This window comes from Panthera leo, chromosome C2 (genome assembly GCF_018350215.1).
Source record: "Panthera leo isolate Ple1 chromosome C2, P.leo_Ple1_pat1.1, whole genome shotgun sequence".
Lineage (NCBI taxonomy): Eukaryota > Metazoa > Chordata > Mammalia > Carnivora > Felidae > Panthera > Panthera leo.
Genome location: NC_056687.1, coordinates 16,154,249 through 16,177,889, shown reverse-complemented (window position 1 = coordinate 16,177,889; position 23,641 = coordinate 16,154,249). Strand labels below are relative to the sequence as shown.

The following is a 23,641-nucleotide window of genomic DNA, read 5'->3' as shown; positions in this document are numbered from 1 at the left end:
GGACAATCACTAGCTTTCAAAAGTTTTTTGGGGCGCCTGGGTGACTCAGTCGGTTAAGCGTCCGACTTCAGCTCAGGTCACGATCTCGCAGTCCGTGAGTTCGAGCCCCGTGTCGGGCTCTGGGCTGATGGCTCAGAGCCTGGAGCCTGCTTCCGATTCTGTGTCTCCCTCTCTCTCTGCCCCTCCCCCGTTCATGCTCTGTCTCTCTCTGTCTCAAAAATAAATAAACATTAAAAAAAAATTTTTTTTTTTAAGTTTTTTAACAAGATTTTTCAAGGGAAAAAATTTAATCATTATGAGTTTGAGGATTTTGTTTTGTCTTCAATCTAGAACTAGTTTAGAAACAGAGGTCAAAAATGAGAAATAGTAAAAAGAGAAAAGTAAACATAACAATGATAAAAGAGAATGTCAAAAAATAAAAACAGGGAAAGTTTAGGGATAATTTTTAGTAAAAACTAAAAAGGTCATGTAACAGGGAAGCTCCACATTTTCAGATGAACTAAGCTTTTCTAAGTAAATGGAAAGCTAAGTCAACAGGAATAGGAGGCTGCTGGAAAAGACAGAAAATTGCAAAATGAATGGAATGAGTGTTGTAAAAACAAATCTGCCCAGGCTACCTGTATAAAATTGCTTATTTGTTTCTTTCAAAAGTCAACTGAGAATTCTTTGGATGACTTCTTTTTCCATTTAAGGAATAATAACTATACCCATTTATCATCCAAAGGACATTGAAATCATTCCTCTTTGGTTATTCCTGGGAAGGAAGGCATCCAGAAGAGGCAGCGTAGGAGACTGGACAACCTTTTTATACCCAAGGGATCTGCATCTCCAAAACCTACTACAGGTCTTGTAGGTGTCATTTCAAAACACTGAGAAAAATTAGTCTCCCTGGCACAGCAGTTGCGTCCCAGCCATCTCCTCTGTCACACAAGGAAGCCTGGGCTGGTAGCAGCAGCAGGTGGTGCAAAACCAAGTCACCTGTCTGGGAGTCAAAGCTACATTTCAAGTCCTTCTTTGTCACTTATTATCCCGGGATTGCAGACATCCCAGAGTTACCAACACCCTTGCTTCAAAAGTGAAAGGGTAGAAGAGAAAGACGTGTGCATAATGGTTAAAAATCATAGGGGCGCCTGGGTGGCTTGGTCGGTGAAGTGTCCGACTTCGGCTCAGGTCATGATCTCGCGGTCCGTGAGTTCGAGCCCCGCGTCGGTCTCTGTGCTGACAGCTCAGAGCCTGGAGCCTGTTTCAGATTCTGTGTCTCCCTCTCTCTGCCCCTCCCCTGTTCATGCTCTGTCTCTCTCTGTCTCAAAAATAAATAAACGTAAAAAAATTTTTTTTTAAATAAAAATCATATAATGACTCAACAGTTAAAAAACTACCTGATTTTAAAATGGGCTAAGGAAAATAAAATTAAATAAATAAAATAAAATGGGTTAAGGACTTGAAAAGACATTTCTTCAAATTCATACAATTAGCCAACAGGTATATGAAAAAAAATGCTCAACATCACTAATCATCATAGAAATGCAAATGAGATGGGATGAGGTCATCTTTGTAAAGTGTCTAGCACAGAGCCTAGCACATAGTAAGAGCCCCAAAATAATTTTTAAATAGTACATTATAATGAAGCTTCTCTCCAGCTCAGACATTCTACAGATATAAGCAGCAAGCACTGTCTTCCATTCTGTGTCTTATTTTTTCTGACCCATGTCTGCTCCCTACTAAAATGCTACAACACAGCAGGGGAGGAAGAACTTAGTCTGTAATTCTGAGCATCAAAAAGCAAACCAACTGACACCAAGGCGCCAGTAATGGTTCTGAGTGCGACAAGGGACCTCCATCTTTCCCGATGGAGAAGTGAGGACCCCACGTGCTCAACATCAGACATGTAGGGAAACCATCCAAGAAAGGCCCAAAGCTCAGTTCTGCCTCCAAGCCCTCTGGCTCTACTTGTTAATGACTTAAAAAGCTATTAACACACTTATTATTTCTAATTGTAGTTTTCTCCAATTGTAGTTATAAACATATCTCCCTGCCCAAAGCTCAAAGCCAAATACTGGGTAAGATTCTATATTCTTGCTGCCAGAAGCCTCTGTTTTAAATCCTTCTCTAAAAAATAGAGCCTTGTTTATAAGCTTTAGACCACTGCAGAAAAAAAGTAATATGCAAATTAAGACATTTTATAACTTTACAGTTAGATAATAAAGGCAGCATTCCAAACCTCAGCTACACATTTACATAATTGCATTACCAGCATTTGTATGAGCTGTAATGAAAGTTAAGGGGAAAATCTTGCTTATTTCCTATTAACTCCAGAATAGAACATGATTCTTATTTGCCCTTACAAATAAAGCTTAACAGTTGTTTTAAAACCAGACACTACACTTGGGTTCTTTTATGGTTCCTGCTTGCCATGAGAGAGCAGCAGCAAATGTCATAAGAAGGAAAAAATGTTTACTGAAAAATTACAGTTATTCCAAAAGATTCCACTAAATACTCAACTTAATTTTCATTTGCTTTTGACAAATCAGCCTCTCACTACACATATCATCTTTTTTTTTAAGTGTATTTATTTATTTTGAGAGAGAGAGAGAGAGCAGGGTGGGGAAGCAGAGAGAGAGGGAGGGAGAGAGGGAGGGAGAGAGAGAGAGAGAAAGAGAGAGAGAGACTCCCAAGCAGCCTCTGAGCTATCAGCACAGAGCCCAATGCAGGGCTTGAACCCACAAACCGTGAGATCACGACCTGAGCTGAAACCAAGAGTTGGACGCTTAACCGACTAAGTCACCCAGGAGCCCCACATATCATATCTTTTCAAGGTTAATTTCTTCAAGGTCAGTTTTCTTTTTCCAAATCTCATCATGCACATGCAGTAGAAAGATCAGATGATACTGCCAGCAATTCCATCTGGATTAATTAATCAATAAATAGTTATTAGGTGTGCCTAGAACCAGCCTAGCATGTATCCAATAAATGCACGCTATATTGAACTGGAATTAAATGTATTCTACTTAAGAAAATAACTTATGGTACACATCTTGGTTTGTATGCCCCCAAATGCAGATCCTGAGATAGACTTTGGCTGCAGGTAGTTTATTTGGGAGAGGATCTCAGGAAGGACAAGTGAGGCGGTGGGGAAGGGAGACAGGGAAGGAAGATAAGCTACACAAGGAGCATTAATAAGATGGGTAATGGCTGTGGGCTTCAAACCCAGAAGGGACACTAGGAGGAACCACACGAGTGACAATTTATAGAATCGCAGGCACTTCCCCTGGGAAGCTATCTTTACACCCCTGCTCTTGGCCACACACCACCTGCTTCCCAGGGACTGCAGACCAGAGTGAGGGCTTAGGTTCCTGATTCTCGGACTGGACTCTGCAAATTCTATCGTTCCCTGAACCCAGGCCTCACCCGCTGTCACCTCCACACTCCACTGGTCTTGGAAACAATGCTGCCTGCCACCCCAGCCTATTGGTTATTGATCTGATTTGAAATCTTGCTTGTCAATCATTATGGATGATTTGTATGATCAGGTGTTCAACCGTTTTTGCTCATCTAGGCCCTAAAATAATTTCAAAGGACTTTGTACCACTGCCTAACACATTTTAAGTGGCCATCTATAGTTTTTTTGTCATAAGGTAAGTAGTTGCTAGATGTGGCTTGCAGTGAGCTAAAATAAAGCTGTTACTCTACTCTGTTACGTGTTTCCTATGGAATCTAAATTCCAAAGGAATTGGATACACACCATTGTCCATTTAAAAATATAATTGTACATGGGATCTTGTTTTATACATTCTTTAAAGTCATGTTCCCATTTCATCTTCCCCATAGAAGTTTATCCTAATACAACAAATTATACTTGAAAGAATTTTCCTAAAGAAACCTATCATAATTCACTGTAAAAAAAATAGGAAGAATGTAAGTTTACATTTTTTTAAATCTTCTATGACTAGACAGGTTCTACTGTGTTTTTTTCTTTTAATTTTTCTTCTGGCAAGATATCATTATACTTCTCATAACAAGACAAATATATTTAAAATGTTGATAAGTAAACATAAAAATTCAAATTCTACCAGAAATTCATCTCTTAGTAAATCGGACAGGACTGGTTTGTTTTTCTTCATCGGTTCATCTCTGCACGAATGAATATTACTTGTTGCTAAAATGAGAAAAGGCATTAATGCTATTCCTCGTTTTACTAAGTAGTACTGAAAGAACTTAAAAAAAAAAAAAAAAGTAAATAGCTGGAAATGGAATCGACTTTGTTACAGCAATGTCCGTCAATTCTCTGAACTTTTTCAGAGTTACATCCAAAACAGACCACAGTGGCCTAACAGCAACGATTATTTTGAATAATCCTCAGCAGGTCTTCAACTTTATTTAGAGCAAAGAATCGGGAGCCATTTGAGTCATAAAAGGACACGTTTGCCAGCCATCTCTGCAGGTTGCTTCCTCAGTACCTGTATTTCCCGGGAGCTCTTGGTTTGGTGCTCAGAGTTTGTCCAGCATAGTAGGAATAAGGGGGGAATGGGGAAAACAAGAAGCCATGCAGATTGTAAGTGTGTCTGTACACAGAGCTGTCTGAGGAAAGAGGACATAGGGAATCAGAGGGTCTGGAAGCTGACTGGTTGACATGGCTCATGTCCCTGTGCACCCCTAGGGGAAGTCTTGTTTCTCCAGTATACACACACACACACACACACACACACACACACACACACAGATACACACATCCCTGTTTATAGTTCACTGACCTTGGAGTAGACCTTGTGAACCCATGTCCTTCTGAACCTTGCCTTGTGAAATTCAAAGGCCAGGCTTTCAAAACCCAAAAGCTGAGAATTAACTCTTTGGTTTGGCTCCAGCACCCTTTGGACAGGTTAGTAAAACCCTCATGCTCTGGCAGCTGCCTGAAAAGGAGGGAAGGGACAGGAGACAAACAGTTACCAGGAGGAAAAGAATACATTCGTGAATGTTTCCAAGTTGCACCTTGCCACAGATAAAATAACCTGCTCAAAATACCAAGTAAACAGTGCACATCACAGGTGCGTCACAGAATTCACCAAGTCCAAATAATCTGACTTGGACCTTCAGTCAGTAGATCTAAGCTTAGTGTGGAGAAGAAAAAAGGAGCAACTTCTAGGTAGAGAACAAGAAGACAAAAAATAGAAGGATGCTGGAAATCACCAAGGATATTCAGAAAAAAGTGGAAATAACAGTTATGGTGAGGTTCATATAACAGACAAGGGGATGGAGAGACAGCACAGGAAAAGTTAAAGTGAGCAGTGAGGAATCAATGGAGATTTCCATATACGGAAATCCCACAAAGTAGCCATTTTTAATGATCTGCAACCTTCATTACAGCAGATGAAATGTGAACAGATCAAGATTTTATTCCACTTGAAGTTATGTCAGGAAATTAAAATCTGCAGGTAGATACACTCAAAAGAATAGCCTGGCTGGTCTTCTTGCCTTCGTGGAAACTTTCCAGGGATTGGTTTAAATTGGTGTAGATGTTAAGTGTGCCTTTATTTTCCAGGTAGTGCGTGCACACATACATGCAGTGATCTGAAACAGTCTGCTACTATTTAATTATAGCAAGACATGTGTCCTTTCAGGCAGTCTAAACCAGATGGTTCCCCAATGGAATGATTTCTTTACTGAATGGTTTATTTATTGAATTCAAGATGATCCCTTCTATAGAACAGCAAGTTGGCACACACCAAAATGGTCTCAGAGGTGAATTACCACAGTTTTACCTGAGAATTCAAAAGAGAACAACAATAACATCCGTTGTATCTTTCCTAAACAATAGCAATAATAATAAGGACTGTAGCATTGTCTCATCCTGGCCTTGATGCCAACAATCAAACAGAGATAGTCTGAGACCCTTTTATATCATGATAATGACATAAGTGTTCTTCTGAAAAAGCCTTATGGTAAAGAGAATAATGCCTCCCTCCACTGAAAGATGTGCACATACTCCACTGTGGGACCTGTGAATACGTTACCTTCCATGGCAAGAGGGACTTTGCAGATGTGACGAACTTAGGGACCTTGAGATAGGGAGATTTTTTTTTTCTTGAATTATCTGAATGGGCCTACTGTAACCATAAGGGTTAAGTTAAAGTAACCACTGTAACCATAAGGGTCCTTGTAACTGAAAGAAGGAGGCATGAATGCTGTAGTCAAAGGAGATGTGACAAAGGAAACAGAGACTGGAGCCATCCAGGGTCATGAGCCAAAGAATGCAGGCAGCCTCCAGAAACTGGAAAAGGCAAGAAAACAGATCCCCCAAAGCCTGCAGAAGAAACCAGCCTTGCTGACACCTTAATTTTAGCCCCACGAGTCCCATTTCAGACTTCTGACCCCCAGAACTGTAAGATTTTTTAAAGTGTGTTGTTTTAAAAAATACTCGGTTTTTGATAATTTGTTATGGTAACAATAGGAAACTAATCCAGTGCCCTAATTAAATGACAGGTACTTTCACAAATTAACTATGTAGACATAGCACGTATTAACTATACATGAAAATTATATAATGTTCCCTAAAATAAAATCCTTTTTTAATAATTATCACCAATGACTTTTGATTACCCTCAATAACCCAATGCATATATGAACATCAGTATATCACCAGGGTAAGCCCAAAGGAAATTGAGAGGTTGGTATCAGAAATTGAGGGTTACTAAAAATCATGGCGGCTGCCTAAACAGTGGGAAATGAACCAACAGTTGTGTTTGCTCAGAAACCCAGGGATATGAAAGAATATGAAAGTGGGCAAATGCATGTTTTTTCCTAAATTTATGATGTAGAGAGCAAGATTAAAGGCCAGAGACCACTGGGGGGTGGAAAAGTATTAGACTTAAAAAAAAATGGATCCAATCCAAATGCCATGGGCCAGCTTAAATTCTGGTGAGCCTAATGATTTTTGAAAAATATCTGTTAGAACTGCTCCCTGTGCCAGGCTCCAGGGTAAAACCACAAGTAGGAATTGATCTGTTGTATTTTATAAAATCCAAATGCTGTTTTTCTGTTTTTAAATACTTTCTTTAAAAAACAGAATCTGAAATAGGATGCAAGGGAAGAAATGGAGACAGCACATTTTAACTTTCTGGAGTTGCCAGGCCCCAAATCTCTCCCTCTTTCCGTCCAGAGGGTCTGAAACCATGCCTGCTCCCCGCCCTCCCGGAGCTACGACTCCCAGTGAGAGGCCACTCGTACGCTGTCCACTCCTAGACCATGTTTGAGACATGTCCAGGAGTGACCAAAGCTTTGGGATTACGCGCACACATTTAAATTCCCTGAACAGAGAAAGAACAAGTGAGAAAAAGCAAAGGGTGCCCAAATGCTTGCAGCCTTATTAACACTTTCTGAGAAGTCTTTAACTATTTAATAATAGTCCAGATTTCTTTCTTTGCTTCTCCCTAAAGTAACATGGACATGTGCCACTATAATCGGGGGGGGGGGGGGGGGGAGCCTATCTGCCTCCTGAAGTGATCTCAAAATTCAGCAGCTGCTTAAGCCCCAAGATTCCTCCTACACTGACTTCGCATGAACTTGAGATTCCTACTACTGAAATCTAGGCATCAAATGGGGAGGTTTTGATATGAGCAAATGACAAGGACAAGACAGTGGCCTTGGGAAAGTCTGTGAATTGGGCTTGGAGGTGAAGAGACTTCAAAGTGCAGATGCCTCTGGCATAAGCCCGAAACAGGACTAGAAAGAGCGTGAGCATTTTTAGTGATAGCAGAGAAACAGGGAAAATGCTGTCTCAAGCAAAGCTACTAATTCCACTTACAGCAATCTGTACAGCAATTCTTTTTTTATATATGAAATTTATTGTCAAATTGGTTTCCATACAACACCCAGTGCTTATCCCAATTCTTAAAGATAATTAACAGCTATGAAAAAGCCTTCATGTTAAGGATTTTAGCAGAGGGGTGGTGGGTGATAAATAATATATCTCTCCTTTGTCCGGGTTTCTAATTAATAAACAATTAGCAAATAAGACGAACAGAAAAATGCTAATGGGGAATAAACTATCACGTTCATGACCAGTATAGGATGGGCTGGAGAATAATACACTTATATGTGAGGGACAGAGGGCTTCCTAAAACTGAACACAAGAATCCCCCAGGTCTACCCAGCTGTATTAGTTACCTACTGCCTAACAATTATACCTAGCAAGCAACCCCAAAGCTTAGTAGTTTTAAGTGACAAACATTTCTTATCTGACAGTGTATGTGGACCAGGAATCTAGATGCAGCAGAGCTGGTTCAGGGGCTGGTTCAGGGTCTCCCATGTGGCTACAGTCAAGGTGTTGGCTGGGGTTGTGGTCATCTAAAGGCTCAACCAGGAGAAGACTGGCTTCCAGACTCACTGACTATTGGCAGGAATTCATTCCTCACAGGTTGTTGGGCTGAGGGCCTCATTCCCTTGCTGGCTGTTGCCAGAGACATTAGTCCCTTGCTGCGTGGACCTCTCCTTAGGGCTAACATTGCAGCTTGTTTGCCTCCAGGGCTCTATGACACAGAGAGGGGTCCAGAAAGACAGAAGTCACAATCTTTTTGTAACCTAATCTCAGAAGTGATAGCCCATCACTTCCACCATATTTTGTTTGTTAGAAGCAAGTTACTAGGTCATGCCCACACTGTAAAGGGAGGGGAAACTACACAAGGACATGATTACCAGGAGGCAGGGATCATCGGGCACAGCCCACCATGACCAACAAGTCAGATGGTGCTGGGGTAGGGCAGTTTACGTCTCTTCGCCCTTGCCCCAACCCAGCAGAAAAAACCCTGCTCCCTGTAAGCAGCTTTGCCCCCAGGAGAAATGATAGTGAATGTGGCACACTGCACACGCTCTTTCACACCCACCAATTGGGTAAATGAATTCTGAATGAGTGAGGGAGAAGTGGAGAGAGGCTGTAAGCCTTAGTCTGATCATGGAGAGGGGAGAAAGGGAAGAAGGAGGTCCTTCCAAATGGAAAGACACATCAGGAGTAAGGAATGAACAACCCCCCAACACTCACAATACCCTGTTTATTATGATGTCTAGTTTACATATAAAGAAATTGAAGCTTATAGAGATTGAGTAACTCACAGTCATGCAGATAGTACGTGATGAAGCCAGAATCTATAAATACTCAATCCTTGAAGAAGTGCCATACTCTGTATTGTAATTATACTTCCCCATATTCAGAATCTGCTTGGAAGCAACTATTTGATGAAGACATTTAGACTTGCCAGTGAAAACATCTCATTTCAGGAATGAGACTCAATTGTTCCTTCTGTGCCCTTAAATATCCCCTAAATCTGATGTTCTGTGACAGTAACGAAACAATAGCTCTGCCAGAAAATAAAATACACACCTGGCTTAGAAGCAAGCAGTCACTGGAGTCAACCACACCTCAGTCAGGACTGGGCAACCCATGCTTACAGCCAAGAGACCTGTCAGTAGCTTGAAGCCCAGACAGCGGTGGTGTGTGTCCAAAGGTTTGTCCAGAATGCACGGGTGGGATGTGTCACTCCTGATAATGTAACAGGTCGCAAAAGCACTGCTTTGAACTTGAAACAAGATATTTGCTTTCATCCACTACCCAGTGTCTCCTGCCCTTTTGTTCTTTGATATAGGCTATAGATCAAATATGGCAACACTTCGCTTCCTGCGGCCTTTGAAGTACCACCTCCGTACAGCAGCTATTTCTAGCCCTACATACTGCACAGAAATATAATGCCTAGGAACCTTTGTCTCTTCAAGATTTCACATCTTTAAAAAAAAATGGACAAAAAAATTATTTTAAAAGAAAACTGGTCATATGTGTACCCTCACATTTAGTCTCATTTATTCAATGGATATTTGAGTACCCACATGTGCCAGGACTGTGATGTGTGCTGAGTGTCAGACATGAATAAAACAAAGGACTCGTGTGCCAGGAGCACAGGGTCTAGTGTGGTGGAAATAAGTTGACTCCCAAAGACAATACAATGGACGCTGTAGTAAAGGAATGTCCCAGGTCTCCAAAGAGGGTATGCACAGGTGCATATGTGAAGGGGACTCATGAAGACAGGAGATTCTGGGTCATGTACATACTTATGCATCTCTCCCTCTGAGACTTGGTCCACTAAACTGCTCTTTCCTTGCCCAGAACAAAAGAAGGCTGGGGTTGTGAGGGGTGGGGTGTGTAAAGAGACTAGGTGGGGGTCCACAGGTCAGGATAAAGAAACCTATGTGAATAATGTTTCCCAGAGAAAGAAATAAAATGTATAATGGATGGCTAGTGCACAATTAGCAAATACACCCAAAGCCTGTGAGATTCCCCACATCTCCAGAGGAAGAGTTTCCATCTGAATGAGAAAAATCCAGGCTTTTGCTGAGTCTCAGTCCTCACCATTATTCTCCTCTTCCAAATGTCCTGCAGAAACCTATCTCTCCTTCCAGATCAAATTTTGCTTGTTGGTAATACCCAGGTTCTTCTAGAATAGGGATTACGCCAGATTGGGGCTTTACTGGGGGTCAGCTTTCCCTCTGCTCATCACCTCCCCCACAAGTGAGCAGTGATAGCATTTATACAAATTGCCCAGTGTGGGAAATCAAATAGTATGTCCTGGTTAAGGAGATTATAGGAAACGCATTACACTACTTTCTTAACATGCTGAAAACAGCTGACCAGTATCTGGTTAATGACCAGTATCTAGTATATAGGGGTTGGGTCCTGGCTGTGCTCATGAATTCCTTAGACTATTTTATCTATGGAATATCTTATCTTGTTCTCCACCCTGCTTTTGGCATCTGCTCTTTTGTAGTCTTGAGAATGCCTTGTTTTTTTGCACGAGCTTTCCATACATTCTTACTGGCACATAGCCATTGACATATTGCGCAATGTCTTCCCTTTGATGTATGCCTAATAAATACAGGAGCTTGAGAGCAGCTCGGGGAGACTTCCCTTAGCCTCCCTCTCACCTCTCTTAACTTGTAGGGTCTTGAGTAATCCTTTCTGCCATCCTTGGCTTTGCTGGACAAAGCTGAAAGCTGAACCCACAGCCCAGTCTTCATTTATGTATACAGAGCAGCATTTCTCTCAGGCAGCACGGACTCTCTTTCCCATGTCAGCAACCACAACAATTTCCAGCTGAGTATCCTGTGATACACATTAAGCCTCCAGGAGTTAGCTTCTGCTGTGACAGACCTACAGGTCACCATATCAGAGAAACCAATGATGCACCTGTGGGCCTCTCAACAGTTGACTTGAATACTCATATCCACCCCCTCAACCCATCCTCATACCCTACACTTGGTTCTCTTTTTCTCTCCGGGTCACTAATGCTGAATTCAGCTTCCTACGCCCAGTTCTTTCACACAGATAGCTCTTCCCTGTCTGACGTTTTCAGAACCTGTGTGTTGTTCTTTGCAATTCACTGCTTATTCTTCCCTTCCCTTGCCATGGCCCTTGGGGATGGAGGTAGGCCATCATCAGAGCTCCTTGATGGAGATGGTAACACTGGATGCCACAACAGTCTTCCTGTTACTGAAACGCTATAGAAATTGAAAGTTCTAGGGGCGCCTGGGTGGCTCAGTCGGTTAAGTGTCCGACTTTGGCTCAGGTCACGATCTCATGGTCCGTGAGTTCGAGCCCCACGTCAGGCTCTGGGCTGATGGCTCAGAGCCTGGAGCCTGCTTCCGATTCTGTGTCTCCCTCTCTCCCTGCCCCTCCCCATTCATGCTCTGTCTCTCTCTGTCTCAAAAATAAATAAAAACGTTAAAAAAAAAAAAAAAGAAATTGAAAGTTCTAAATCTGGGATCCCTAATATCCATACCAGGAGTCAAAATAAAATGGAGCCTCCCACATCTTTGTTTCACAGAACTACCTGTCTATCTAAGAAACATAAAACAGGCTGTGGCCACTGAAGAAGAGACCCAAGTATGCAAAACAGCATCCCTGAATTTACTAAGGTCACTTCAGACCCTCATACGGAGGCACACTGCCTTTATTTATAAATGTCTTTACAACTTATTTTTAATATTTTTATTTATTTTTTGAGAGAGAGCACAAGTGGGGGAGGAGCAGAGAGAGAGGAGGACAGAGGATCTGAAGCGGGCTCTCTGCCAACAGGCTGACAGAAGTGAGCCTAACATGGGGCTCGAACTCAGGAACCGAGAGATCATGGCCTGAGCTGAAGTCAGACACTTAACCAACTGAGCCACGCAGGCGCCCCTTTGTCTGTACGACTTTAAACTCTGACATGAGCCCACCACCGCAAGGTGTTCATCTTCGTGTTTTTGTCTGCCACAGCCTGTCTGCTTTCGGCCGTAATCAAAAATCTGGCAAAACGACTTTCATGTTTTACATATTTACAATTTACAATCCTGTCTACGACTGGGAAAAGCTGAGTTGTAAAAATCGTGTACCCTGAACTCCTGGTCACAATGAATGTTGATACATTGATTATGTTTCTAGCATGAACTGGAGAGGCAATGAGCAATTTTGACCCAGCCTGTACGATGATACTGTTCAAAACCATGCCACGGTTTCATCAGCTCTGAGGCAGGGCTCCACCTGAATACCTCACCGAAGTAAGGCCCTGTCACCGGACGACACAAGCAGCCTATCCCCCTAAAGGTGATAACGTACACATCAGCATTGAGCAAAGACAGAGATTCTTCTGTGTAGCACCCCACACCAAAACATAATGGACCAAGCAACAGTCTTTTTATAGCTCACTGTCTCAGTCTGTTCAGACTGCCATAACAAAATTCCAGAGAACGGGGGGGGGGGGGGGGGGGGGGGGGGGGGTCGTATAAGTAACAATCATTTATTTCTCAGTTTTAGATGCTGGGAAGCCCAAGATCATGGTGCCGGCAGATCTGGTGCCTGGTGAGAGCCTGCTTCATGGTTCATAGATGGCCACCTTTTTGTTGTCACCTCAGAGGGCAGAAGGGGGAAGGCATCTCTCTGGAGCTTCTTTTATATGACCACCAATACCATTGATGAGGGTTCTGCCCTTAGGCCCTAATTACAAGGGGGTTAGGATTCACCCTGTGAACCTGAGGGAAACACAAACACTCAGACCACGGCACTCATGATTCTGCAGGTTACCGATCTAGGATAAGCTGGGTGGTTCTACCGTGAGCTGAGCTCCCTCAGGCATATGGGGTGGGGGAGGGGGTGGTTACGTGGCTCTGCTTCTAGAAGCGAGCCAGCTGTCAGCTGAGGTGCTTCATTCACTGCAGGACAGTCTGAACATGGTCTCATTGTCCTTGGCAAGGTTCCAGGAGAGGACAGAAATGCACAGGTCTTTTGAGACTGTCTTAGTTGTCTACTATTGTGTAACAGTTACCATGAACTTAACACAACAACCATTTATTAGCTCACTGTTCTATAAATCAGAAGTTCAGGTGCACCTGGGTGGCTCAGTATGATAAATGTCTGACTTTGGCTCAGATCATGATCTCATGGTTCATGAGTTTGAGCCCCATTTCAGGCTTTGCACTCGTGGAACAGAGCCTGCTTGAGACTCACTCTCTCTCTCTCTCTCTCTCTCTCTCTCTCTGCCCCTTCCCCACTTGTGCACTCTCTGTCTCTCAAAATAAATAAATAAACTTAAAAAAAAGAAGAAGTTCATCAGAATATGACTGGCTTTTCTGTTCTGGGCATCACAAGGCAGAAAACAAGCTGGGTTAAGTTCTTGTCTGGAGACTTCTAGGGGGAACAAATCTGCTTCCAATCTTTCTTGGGGTTGGCAGAATTTAATTCTTTGTGGTTGTAGGACTGAGATCTTTGTTTCCCTGCTGGCTGGCAGTCACTCTCAGCAGTCAGAGGTCTCCCACACTCCTTATCATATGGCCCTCTCCAATCAGAAAGGGCACTTCAAATAGTTTTCAGGCTTCAGATCTCTGACTTTCTCAGAGATCTCAGAGATCTCTGACCTCTAGACCCAGATTCAACGGCTCATATGATTAGGTCAGGCCCACCTGGATACTCCCTTTGTCTTAAAGTCAACTGATTTGTAAAGTTAATTATATTTTCTGCAAAATCCCTTCTGCTAGAATGTAATCATAAGAGTGATAGCTCATCATAGTCACAGGTTCTGACTGAGTCAAGGCAAGGAGGGTCACTGTGGGTCACACAAGGGTGAGGGTCACTGTGGGTCATCTTGAAATTCTGCCTACCACAGAGGCCCATCAACCACTGGCTCATCATCACATCTACCACATTCTAGAGACCATAGCAGATCAGCCCACATGCAAACAGTGGGGAAACAGATGCTACCTTTTGATGGAAGAGTCACACTGAAAAGAAGCGTGGACACAAGGAGGGGTGAAGGATTGAGACCACCTTTTGCAATCTGCCACAGACAGCATGCGTGAGACTTCCTTACAAAGTCCAGTGGCAACACCCATAGTAACTCTTGCTGCAACAAGGTGGCCAGGAAGGCAAGCCCATGTCTACGTCCAAGGATGAGAACATGGATGGGCAGGCAGCAAATGTCGGGTGCACACTGTCCATGGAAGTAGAACCAGCCACCTTTATTTCCTGGCCTCCCCATTCCACAAAACCTAATCTATCTTTGCCTCCTGCTCTCTCATCGGTGCAATAAAACATCATGATGCTTCCACACCTCACTTCAGGAGGGGGGTAGGCGGACAGGGGACTTGCTTTTCCCAAACCAGAAACCTGAGTATGTTAATATCCTCTCTAGATACCCTGCTGACTGTGTTTGTTCCCAAAGAAAAGGATGAGAGGCAGGTGCAGAGGAAATAAAAGCCACAACCAGCCAGATGGGAAAGTCAAAACTGGCACTTTAGGTTTCCTTTCACTTACCGATTTTTCAAGATTCATCGAGTTTTAAGTCCTATCTTTATAGTAAGTCCTAGGAGCTCTCACCTCCCTTTATATATAAAACTGAGGAGTTGGAGAAGTTTAAAAGAGATTACCTATAAACTCAGATGCAGAAAGAGACAAGAGACTCAACTAATACAAAACTGTTGGGGTGGGGAGATTTTCTGTCCTCGGTGGAGTTTTATCTATTTGTTATTAAAAGTTTTTGAGACATTGGAGGCAGGGTCAGAGAAAACAAGATTTCAACTATCAGCCTCTTTTTTTTTTTTTTTTTTTTTTTTTGGTAGTGTTGAAATGGCCTACCTGTGTTCGAATGGTTTTTCAGAGCTTAATTAGCTCATAGAATGTTGAGGAAGAAGAAAAAGAAGAAGAAGAAGAAGGGGATGGGGAGGAGGAGGGGAAGAAGAAGAAGAAGAAGGGGATGGGGAGGAGGAGGGGAAGAAGAAGAAGAAGAAGAAGAAGAAGAAGAAGAGGAGGAGGAGAAGGGAGAAGGAAGAGAAGATAAAAGAAAGAAAAAAGAATTGAAAGAAAGAAAGGAAAGAGAGAAGGAAGAGAAAGAAAGAAAAGAAAAGAAAGAAAGAAAAGAAAAGAAAAGAAAAGAAAAAAGAAAGGAAGGAAGGAAGAAAAGAGAAAAGGGGAGAAAAAGAGAAGGGCTGCTGTATGATTTCTGGGCCACCTTGGAGGTGTGTACCAACTTTAGAATGAAAGCTTATAGGGAACATATATTTCTTTTAAGGACTCTCAACAGCTGTCAAGAATCATGCCTTTCCCTGAATACATCACGTCACTGCTCTCACATCTCAGCTAAATAGACTAAATGTACCAAACTGCATAATTTCACAAGTCAGGTCTGCCAAACTCACAAGTTTCCATTGCTGCTTGGAGTCCAGCCAGCATCCAAGGGCAAGAGGGAAGTGCAAAGTCAAGAATCACTTTCAGGGAGAAATACAGGCAAGAGAGGGTTGGAGGGAGGGAAGGAAACATTGAAAAGTGAATTGTACTGTGCTTTTATTTATTTGAAGATAGCACGGTTGGAGGATTTGCAGATTGTTTCTTAGCTTCTTCAGATGAGATGCAGATCACTGTTGTTGGTAGAGAGCTCTGAATAATAATGTCTGGGGGACAAACTCGAGCCCCTTTTCACATATTACTCCCCTTTGTCACTTTCCATTTATGTGTATGCTATTGAAGCGGCAACGGACATGTTTAACTTTCTTTTTTGAAAAACTATTAGCTCAGCTGGTGGTCTCTATTATTTCCACATTTAAGCAATAAAGCAGTGCCTCTTTTTAAAAATCTGACTCTCTTTTTCAGTTAAGTTCGGTGCCAGATCTCCCAAAAAGACAGCTGAAGTCTATTAAATATGTTGATCACTATTATTTGGAGAAGGTGTTGGCAATCTTTTGAGCAGGGTGCAATGCTGCTGATGCATTTTTCTGACAATCTACAGATGAGACAAGATAAAGGGGAGGGAATGCGAAGCTGGGTGTTGAGGTGGACCTGGGGAATGACTCTCCTAGACTTTCTTGCTTCTCCCTGACATCAATCAGAAAGCGGGGTAGCTCTTTAAAGTTTAAATGCCAGGAGGGACAGTTAACCCTGCCTGGTCTCTAACACTGGATCTGCCTTTCAGCAAACTGTCTGCAATATAGGAAACAATCACATGGAAAGAGCAGGAGCCTAAGCCTGGCTCATAGGGCTGTTATCCTGAATCACCACGCGCCTCTCTGGACAGTAGGGTCTCCAGCCTCGAAAATCATGCAGAGGTGGCCCCACTCCCCAATGTTCTTGTGGTTATAGCATTTCTTACTCCATAATAATAGACAAACTGATTCTCATATTTAAATGCATTCATTCTAGGGGTGCCTGGGGGGCTCAGTTGGCTAAGCATCTGACTCTTGGTTTAAGCTCAGGTCATGGTCTCATGGTTTGTGAGTTCAAGCCCCACATCAGGCTCTGCACAGACAGTGTAGAGATCCTCGCTCTCCCTCTCTCTCTGTCCCTCCCCTTCTCTCTCTCTCTCTCTCCCTCAAAAAATAAACTAAAAACATTTTTTAATAAAAAATAAAAATAAATGGATTCAATCTATAGAAACCAAATACAGCAGAGGCACTTTGGGGGCACTCGGATTTACCTAAGGAACAAAACAGGATTAATTCCCTCAGGGAACCTGCTCCCTAGTAATTTTAATGCATTTCACTTTCAATTTGTTTCTCCTGATGGAATTATAAGAAAATTATGGTCACCATTTTGATGGTATATAACCATTTTGAGATCATTACATACATCCTGAAATATACTAACATAAGGTTGTAAACCATGACTTAAAAATTAAAGTCCCTGCAATACTGCATGAATTTCCAGGTCCATAGTCTCTTGGGCTGCAAAACTGACCTTGAGAAACAAAGAAATGTACTGTCAACTCAAATGTGCTTGCTGAGAAATTTTTCTGTCAACATATTTCAAGTTTTTTACACATCCTCCAGACATCAATGTGTAAACTATTGTTCAATTTTTATCCATTATTCAAATAGGAAAACAAATATGTAAAAGTGCATCAAAAACTTTCTGGATTTTTGTGTGTGTGTAAGGGGAAAGAGCTGATGTACACTGAATACATTTTAATTTTGTTAATTTTAGTTTATTTTATTTTAAAGTTTATTTATGTATTCTGAAAGAGACAGAGACAGCATGAGTGTGGGAGGGGCAGAGAGAGAGGGAGAAAGAGAGAATCTCAAGGAGAGTCCACACCGTCAGCACGGAGCCTGACTGGGGTTCAAACTCATGAAACTGTGAGATCCTAACCTGAGCCAAAACCAAGAGTCAGACGCTCAACCAAGTCACCCAGGGGCCCCTAATTTTTTTTTTATTTTAAATTAAAAAATAAAAATAAAGGTTTTTCCTTCTTTTTCCTGAAGCTAATGTGTATTTAATAAAATACCAAAAACAAAAACAGAAAAAAAAAGCCTAAATTAGATATTCACAGATATCCTCTTGAGAAATTACAAGAGAGCAGGAAGGTAAGTTAACATGCCCATCTTTGACTCCATTCTGAAGACCTCAAAAGCTTCCTCCCTCTGAATTTTCTGTTGGTAAACCACAGCATTTTCCTATTTAGCACAAATAAAGAAAATGACTCCCTCTCTTTTTTGACTTTTTCACTGAGGATATGGGATTGGTTACTCAGCTATCACACAGAGGATTGGTGAAAATATTTCAAGCACAGCTAATTAAAAAAGACTTTCCTGAAATTACTATATTTGTATTTAACTTCATTAGAAAGAAAAAACAAATATAAAATGTTACAGATAAAAATAAATAGAATTACTCAGAACAGGAGGAAAGCGTATTGAAAAAATGTTAGTACTGTCTGAATAAAATGGGAGCAAAGTTACCTTCTTCATAGCCTTCTTTTCTACACTTTGTTAGCTCGGAGAAAATCAAGTCTTCGATATGAAAAACAACTCTGTGGATAAAAATGTGATCTCTCACACAGTAGAACAGGGCATTATCTACATAGAACTTTCTGTGATGATGGAGATGTTCCAGATCTGTGCTGCCCCAATAAAGTGGCCAATCATAACACGTGGCTACTTACATTCAAATTAACTGAAATTCAATAAAACTAACAATTCAGCTCCTTGGTCACAGTAGCCACATTTTAAGTGCATAATAGCAACATGGGGCTAGTGACCACCATATTGGGCAGCACAGTTCTAGAACCTAAGAAAGATGTTTAGGTATGCAGTGAAAATACATATCCAAAGCTTGTCAAATAAGGATGGAAAAGGAAAATGTTTCCCCAAAATTATCCATGGAGCATGAGAAAATAAATCCACTTTGTATATTTTTTTCCCTCTTGCCATCACATTTCACCCAATAATTAAAAGAACTTAGCAGTACTTTTCATCCCAAAGCCTTGAGCAAATTCTCAAGTCTTCCTCTGGAGAATTCTCTCGATGTGGCTTTATACAACCTGTCTACAGAAAGCACACTTCCCAAGTACCCAACGTATGTTTTTCATGTGAATTCACTTTTCTGGTTCTTTGAGTATAATTATAATGGAAATTCCCCCTACATAAAGCCTATCACTATCTTAGCAACCACACTTTCCAAGTCTGTTCCCACAAAGCAGATTTCTCTATTTAGTTTTGTCTATTTCTGCAACCCAGACAACGCAATAAGATTTCCAAACTGTCAAGAAAGATGAAAACAGACAAAGTCCCTGATTGTACAGGTAAGCCTCTGGAATGCCTTTCCTTCCCTGTGAGAACTGGCATAAAGCAGGAATTCCAATGACCCCAGGTCAACATTTGAAGGCTGGTTGGCCATATTTCTGCCTAGTTTTAGTCAATGGGTATCATACTACACATATAAATGACAGAGTTTATTCATCTATACAAAGTATAGATCTAATTGAATTTTATTGAATTTTATTCTAATCTATACAAAGTATATCTGCACAGAATGTAGTTTGGGGGCTTTTGTGTGAAAGAAGAGATACCCTTAACCAGTCTCAGTTTCATATTCAAAGGCTTCACTCAGATGCTTAGGGTAGAATTAAGGTGAGGTCAGGAGCTATCCAAAGCATCCCTCCATCTCTACCCGCCCCAGAAGAAGTTTACCAGAGTGAATTCCTGGAAATTATTTGCTTTAGTCCTCTGGGATTTGCTCCAGTCTGGATAGGTGAGAAATAACCTAGCAGGCAAATTCCCTCAAGGGAATCTCTTCAAGAAGCAAAACAGTTTGGGGTCTCTCAGAGCTCAGGTCTGCCTAAGATTAGCTTTGAGGAGCTCATGTTTGTTGATGTTCACATTCATCACCATTATCTACATCTAAGCCATCTTCCACTAGAGACCAGACATTAGCAAATGACCTCAAGTGGACTGTATGTGGAATTAGCACCCATGGGACCTGATTGTTGATTAAATATATTAATAAATATATTGACTTCTTGAGAATTCAATGCATATGTTTAATGCATATCATTACAGCTAGGGTTCTGTCCATAAATGCGTAAATGTATATGTACGTGATCTCTAATACAATTACTAATGTGATTTACTCCCTAAGCTGGTTGTTTGGTTAATAGGTACATGCCTTACCCCCAAGATACCTAAAGAGCATTTTCTCCATTACCTTCATACTTACTGAGCCAGCTCTGAGCACAATCCCAACCCCAAACTCTTATCCCTAAGACTGAACCCAATCCAGATGGATTCCATGGGAAGAAATAAGATTTAAAAAATGAGGGGTGCCTGGGTGGCTCAGTCAGTTAAACATTCAACTTTGGTTCGGGTCATGATCTCATGATTCACGGGTTCGAGCCCCGCATCAGGCTCTGTGCTGACAGCTCGGAGCCTGGAGCCTGCTTTGGATTCTGCATCTCCCTCTCTCTGTCTCTCTCTCTCTGTCTCTCAAAAATAAGTAAACATTAAAAAAAAATATTTTAAATTAAAAAAAATGTAAAAAAATTAAAAATGAGATATGCCCAGGTCAACATCATGATTAGTCTGATCTACAATATCAAGCTCAACAGTCAGTTCCGTACTCCACCCAACCCAACATTTTACCTCCAAAAAAGATGACATAAGGCCATAATTGAAATATGTGTGGAAAATAGCAACATTTAGAGGAGAAAAAAATGAGGGAAGGCAAAGTGTATAGATGAATTTAAACACTCCATACAAAGTCTTCCTCAGAGAGACAGCAGGCCCAGGTTTAAAGCAGATGTTGGCAAACACTGGTCCAGAGCCAAATCTGCCTGCCTGCTTTTGTAAATAAAGTTTTATTGGAACACAGCTATGCCCATTGGTATGTGTATTATCTGTGGCTGCTTCAGGATACAGCAGCAGAGCATGATAGAGGCCATGTGGCCCAAAAAGCTGAAAATATTTACTATCTGGGCCTATAGAGAAAAAGTTTGCTGGCCCCAGGTTTAGAGTTTTAGATTTTACTGACAATGGTCCTTATTGGAGTTCCCTGAAGCAACTATTTTGAAAATGAATGTGGGCGGGGCACCTGGGTGGCTCAGTCGGTTAAGCATCCAACTTCAGCTCAGGTCATGATCTTGCCCCGAGTCAGGCTCTGTGCTGAGCTTAAGCATCCAACTTCAGCTCAGGTCATGATCTCGCACTGCATGAGTTCGAGCCCCGCGTCAGGCTCTGTGCTGACCGCTCAGAGCCTAGAGCCTGTTTCAGATTCTGTGTCTCCCTCTCTCTCTGACCCTCCCCCGTTCATGCTCTGTCTCTCTCCATCTCAAAAATAAATAAACGTTAAAAAAAAAAAAAGAAAAAAAAAAGAAGAAAATGAATGGGGGCAAACACTTCCATCCATTACAGAGTAGCATGTGAGCCACAGTCTAAAAGGCAGTTCTCAGTCTTATCACTCCATTGCTGTGAGTTCTGAGAATAACTATTACTTTAACATTTGGTAAACTTATCTTTAGGAACTTGAAAGAAGGCTGGGAACATCTCTGAAGTTTAATTTCAAAATATGTTCAAATCCAAGTTGGGGTTCTCCAAGTGGGTAGCTAGAATAAGAATGTATTTGCCTAGAGGCCTTTCAAGGGGATGTTGCTGATTGGTACTTGGTAAACCCAGGCCATGAAGAGAGCTTGAAAAACAGGCATAATTGCTTTTCCAAGTTTGCACCATAAATAATCATTTTTTTAAAAGGTTCCAGTAACTTACCCACTAGGAAAAAAGAAAAAGGGGAAAAAAAGAAAAAACAAAAAAAGGAAAGCAGTAGTTTTGCTCTAAATGAGGCAGTAGTTTTGCTCTAAAATAAATCATGTTTGATGTCATGCTGCCATCTGCAGTATTTTGCTATTTTCACCCAAATACAGGGTTTTTAATGAGCGCTATCACCTGTGTCTGTGATATTGAGGAAGAAGAGCTATGCCAGTTAAACAGGAAGAGGACATTGTAGACCAAAATTTTATCTCTGGTCATGGGGTTCCTTCCTTCCCCCCCCCATTCACCACCACCATTGTTAAGACTGTTCTGATTCCTGAGCATGCTTATGAACAGCAGCAATATTATAGATGAGAATGAATTCATGTGTCGTACCATCAGAAGTGCCATAAAACTGTTCAGAAATTCTATAGGTAGTTCAGTGTCTGCTCACACACGCAAATGCGGTCACAATTTCTGAGTGTGCTGTGACAGTCAGTCCAAAACAGCCAATTTAAAAAAAAAAAAAAAACCTCTGGTAAATTTGGTGATTAAATAATCGAACGGGAGCACTGGTTCGGCAGCATATACTAAAACTGGAATGACGCAGAGAAGTTTAGCATGGTCCCTGTGCAAGGAGGAAGTGCAAATTCTTGAAGTGTTCCATATTTAAGAAAAATAATAATAACCTACACCTACACGGATGTGTTAGTTTTCTGGGGCTGCTGTAACAAAGGACCACAGACTGGGTGGCTTCAACAGCAGAGAATTATTATCTCACAGCTCTAGAGGCTCAGAAATCTAAGATCAAGGTATGCAGGGTTGATTGCTTTCAAGGACTCTCTTGGCTTCTCACTGTGTCCTCACAGGGTCTTCCCCCTCTATGTGTCTGGGCCCTAATTTCTTCTTATAAGGACACCAGTCATTAGATTGGGGCCCACCCCAATCACCTTTTTCATCTGCAATTACTTCTTTAGAGACCCATCTCTAAATACAGTTCATTCTGAGAACTGGGGGGTTAGGACTACAACATAGGAAGGGGGCAAGGAGAGCAAAACTCAGCCCATAATGGAAATAAGTCAAATAAAGTACTTGCTTCTAATGTTTGAAACCAAAATGAATGGAATACAGAAAGATTAAGGCATTAGCATACCAAGAAAGAAAAACTGGTGGTGGGGAGGGAGGGAAGGAAGGAAGGAAGGAAGGAAGGAAGGAAGGAAGGAAGGAAGCCAAGGAAGGGAGGAAGGAAAGGGAAAGAAAAGTTTCATGAATGACTGGAGTCTAAATGGCCCAAACAAGAGATCTTGCTTAATTAAGGAATGCACCCCATCTATGCCTACCAGGAGCCCATCAATTCATGAATATCAGAATCTACGTTGAAGACTGGATGATCCCAACTCTTAAGGCCACTCACCTTTGCCTGTTACCCTCTGGATTATCCAATAGTGTCTTGAAACTGCATTGTCACCATAGCAACCAAATGTTCTATTGCTCTGAAGCTATCAAAGAAACCATACACCAGGCAGATCCCAGCAAAAATTGCCCCCAGAGGTGCCCTTTTAAATTTGCCCTAGAGATTTAATACAAATGGAACAAAACAGGGAAAAATGGATCAGCTATTCTCAAAAGGTGTTAATGGTTCACTGTTGAGCACTGTGGTCTGCAGTGTCTGTTGAAGGGTAGAACCCATGCTTTTCATGCCCTGGGAGTCATAGCAGACATCTCCCCCTGTGATGCTTCCAGTAAAGCAACGGCCTGATACTTCACTGGCTGCTCCCATGAAGGATGGCTGCACTTACCCCATTTCTTAAGAAATGGGACAAGAGCATGCATTTCTTATGATGCCTGTGAAGGGTGGGATGAGTGCCGGGTATTTTACATACAATCCCTTATTTGACAATCACATTTTCAATCTCTTCAACCACACAGTTGCATTTTACAGAGAGCTATTTTATAAATATTTATTTATTTATTTTTGACAGAGAGAGAAAGAGAGAGAACACAAACAGGGGAGGGGCAGAGAGACAAAGGGAGACAGAATCTGAAGCAGGCTCCAGGCTCTGACTGCCAGCACAGAGCCCGACGCAGGGCTCGAACTCACGAGCCGTGAGATATGACCTGAGCCGAA

The 23,641-nt window shown here is 41.7% G+C and overlaps 1 long non-coding RNA gene and 1 other non-coding gene across 2 annotated transcripts in view; one reads left to right on the top strand and one right to left on the bottom strand.

Annotated features, from left to right (window-relative positions):
• Positions 1 to 23,641, bottom strand: part of LOC122198477 — a 267,549-nt gene that overhangs the window by 116,371 nt on the left and 127,537 nt on the right. The window lies entirely within an intron of this gene.
• On the top strand, positions 22,085 to 22,186 carry LOC122198982. Its single transcript, XR_006193267.1, has one exon. It is a non-coding gene; the product is annotated as a U6 spliceosomal RNA (small nuclear RNA).